Here is a 4,136-nt window from a genome sequence, read left to right on the forward strand (position 1 = left end):
ATGGAAGTACACACCACCATCTATGGCGGAGTCTTGCCAAAAACTGTAACCTGAATCTGATCAAGTGTAAATCTAACCACCAATTCCCTGGGAAATACAGGACACAGAGGAGCATGTTAAATGACACCACGGGGAATGCAATCAGCAAAATCCAGTTCTGTGGGAAGCTCTGTAGAACAAACGATCTGATTTCTTCAGTAAATTTCAAGAAAAAAGAGATGGAGAGGGCACTTACATGTTAAAAGAAATTCAAGGTTCTCTTGATATGGTATATCTACTATGTAAAGTAGATAAACTTTTCCCTGTCCCTTCCACTAAATACAACTAAAAACCCTGGACATTATACATTAAAAAACAAACAAACATAAGAAGACTCAAAAGTAAAGTGAAGGAAGCAGACCAGCCAGCAACATTGGGACCCAAAGAACGATAACAGTGGTAAGCCCCCCAGTTTTTTTGTTTTTTTTAAAATTTTGTTCAAGCCTTTTTTTTTTCTTTTTAAGTTTATTTATTTAGGCTGCGTTGGATCTTCCTTGCTGCATGCGGGCTTTCTCTAGTTGCGGCGAGCAGGGGATACTCTTTGTTGCGGTGCGCAGGCTTCTCATTGCTGTGGCTTCTCGTTGCGGAGCACGGGCTCTAGGCATGCAGGTTTCAGTAGTTGTGGCACACGGGCTCAGTAGTTGTGGCTCGTGGGCTCTAGAGCACAGGCTCAGTAGTTGTGGTGCATGGGCTTAGTTGCTCTGCGGCATGTGGGATCCTCCCAGACCAGGGCTCAAACCCATGTCCCCTGCATTGACAGGTGGATTCTTAACCACTGCACCACCAGGGAAGTCCCCCAGTTTTCTTTATGCATCTTATATCCCATACTTGGAGCTGAAGAATTCAGCAGCAGGGAAATACCTACAGGCACAGACAAAAGAAGATCAACACCACTTCACGCTCATTATTATAGCTATTATCCAAAAAAAAAAAAAGTTTTGATAAGGATGTGAAGAAATTGAGACACCTGTGCATTGCTGTTAGGAATGTAAAATTGTACAGCTCTTGTGGAAGGTGGTATGATGGTCCCTCAAAAATTAAATATAAAATTACCATATGATCCAGCAATTCGATATGCCCAAAAGAATTGAAAGTACGTACTTGAACAGATATTTGTACACCTATGTTCATAGCATAGCATTTGTACACCTGTGTTCACAATAACCGAATGATGGAAGCAACCCAGGTATCCACTGATGAATGGATGGGTAAACAAAATGTGGTAAACAATACAACAGTATATTATGCTGCTTTAAAAGGAAGAAGATTCTAACACGTGCTACGACATGGATGAACCTTGAAGACATGCTCAGTGAAACAAGCTAGTCACAAAAGGACAAATCTTGCATGCTTCCACTTACATGAGGTCCTAGAGCAGTCAGATTTACACAGACAGAAAGTAGAAGGGTGATTGCCAGGGCCTGGGGGGATGGGAAATGGGGAGCTAGTGTTTAATCGGTACAGAGGTTCGGTACAGAGGTTCAGCTGGGTTGATGAAAATGTTGTGGGCTGGATGGTGGTGCTGGTGGCAAAATAGTATGAATATACTTTGTGGCACAGAACTGTACACCTTAAAACGGTAACTTTTATATGTATTTAACCACCGTTAAAAAAATAAACAGAAGCTGCTCTCTCTACCAGAGGAAAATGAAAAGGGCAGCGTAGCAAGACAGAAAATTTTTAGGCCACGGTGGCGCTACTACAGCCAACACCACAGGAAAAACATCCTAACCCACACCCACATCAGCAATGGCCAGGTGGGGAGCTAGACTCCCACCCTCTCTAGGCTGGAGCATGGGTCCAGCACACCTGCCAGGGTGGGATCAGAAGGCCCGAAGGGAGCCAGGACTCTCAGCCACGCTGGCCTAGCAAGAGTCCTGCCCCTGCGGTGCCCGTGGAGACCCCTGGGGAGCGTGGACTTGACAGCAAAAGCATGACCCATGAAAGGACAAATTGATAAATTGAATTTTAAAAGTAGAAGTAAAAACTTTCATTCTGAGAGGACTCTGTTAAGAGGATGAAACTATAAGCTACAGACTGGGAGAAAATATTTGCAAACCAATATATCCAACAAAGGACTAATATCTAGAATATATAAAGAACACTCAAAACTCACCAGAAAAAAATCAATCCAATTAGAACATGGGCCAAAGACTCGGATAAACATTTCACTGGGGAGGATAGCGACACGACCAAATGCTGGTGAGAGTGTAGAGAAACTGAATCACTTGTAAATTGCTGATGGGAAAGTAAATTGGCCAGTTTGGCGGTTCCTTAAGGAGCCATGTATGTGATCACTGTATGACCCAGGGATTGCACTCTTGGGTATTCGTCCCAGAGAAATGAAAATATTCATTCACACAGAAACCGTTACACAAATGTTTATAGCTGCTTTTTGTATAATAGGTCAACCTAGAAGCTCCTCAACAGACTGCGGCGCACCCAGGCCGTGGATGCTACTCAGCAGTAGAACGGAGTGAACCACAGGTGCATACAACACCTGTGACTCTCCAGGGACTGTGACGGGCGAGAAGAGCTCATCCCCAAGTTACATACGTATGATTCCATTCACATAACATTCTTGAAATGACAAAATTACAGAAATGGAGGGCAGTTAAGTGGTTGCAGGGGGTTAAAGAGGGGGTGGGATGGGAAGGAAGTGGGAGGCCGTGAGAGGGCAGCCTGAGGGATACCCGAGGCTGCGTGCTGCCCACCGTATCCTATCTCCTGCCCAGCCAGGTGCTCCTACTGCCAGGATGGCCTGTGTCGCCTTAAGGGGGTTGTTTGAGCCAAGACCGTGGCTGGCATCAAGCAGAGTGCATGTGGCACTTGAGCTCCACACTCAGAGTGACCGGGCTGTGCTTCGAGTTGGGGACACAAATGCTGTCAAATGTTTCAGTAAGTAAAGCAGGTCTCACAATGGTAGAAAAATGATGAAGTTGCCTTTTCCTGACTCTGGGCTGCTGCTTCATAATTATATCCGTGTCCCTATTCTCCTTGTCATCATTTCCTCATGGTGACGAGTCCGGTGGCGGGGGGGCGGTCCCCATGAGCACGGGCAGAGTTTGGATGCATGTTTGTCATTCTCTTGGCACTCGTATAGTTTGCAACCAACTCAGTGCGATCATGACCAAGCAAGTCTCTGGGTCATGCCAGCCTTGGGACAGAGCCTGAGAACTTGGCCTTGAGTCCTGTTGTGAACCACGCCATCCCCTTGGCTGTCATGCCCGTCATTTCCCATTCCCTGCTTCACCAACTGATGGGATCAAAGTTATACCTTTAGTACTTTAACACTTGTGTTTCTTAGTATTCACAGAGAACAATAGCCTCTGTTCCCTGTAGTGATGGGCTGAATCATGGCCCCTGAGCGGGAGACCATCCTGGATTATCCAGGTGGGCTGGTATAATCAGAGGTCCTTGTAAGAGGGATGCAGGGGGAGTGAGAGTCAGAGAAGGTGTGACGTGATGACAGAAGCAGAAATTGGGCTGATGAGCTTGCAAAATGCAGGAAGGGGCCATGAGCCAAGGGATGTTGGCAGCCTTGTGAAGCCGGAAAAGACAAGGAAACAAGTCCTGTCCTGGAGACTCTGGAAGGAACCCACCCTGCCAACACCTTGACTTTAGCCCAGCGAAACTGATTTCGGACTTCTGACTCCCAGAAGTGGGAGATAATAAGTCTGTGTTAAGTCACTAAGTTTACGGTGATTGGTTACAGCAGCAAAGGGAAGCTAAGACACCTGGTATTGCTTTAACTAGCGCTCCCTAGGAACTAACCAGCATATTGCATGGCCTCCACTTCCAGAGACCATGCAGTCCCTAAAGCCACGTTCTCTTCCTGAGGTCCCTGTGTGCTCTGTAGGGCCTTGCTGGCATTGGATGGACTCTGCCATTTGTCAGGAAGTTCCATCTCCTCTGTCCAGGGATGTCACCCCAGGAGACAGAGGTGTCTTCTGTTCTAGAAAACTCTAGCACAGGCTGGAACAGCAGTGCAGCCCCCAGAGTTTGGACAGAACCACCTCCTTTTGGCAGACCATCCCCTTTGTCCTCCCCCATGCCCACCTCCCCTCTGACCACTGCCTGGACCCCAGGGCACTTTG

Source organism: Delphinapterus leucas, chromosome 18 (genome assembly GCF_059928025.1).
Source record: "Delphinapterus leucas isolate spDelLeu-1000000601 "Yukka" chromosome 18, BTC_Dleu_Yukka2, whole genome shotgun sequence".
NCBI lineage: Eukaryota > Metazoa > Chordata > Mammalia > Artiodactyla > Monodontidae > Delphinapterus > Delphinapterus leucas.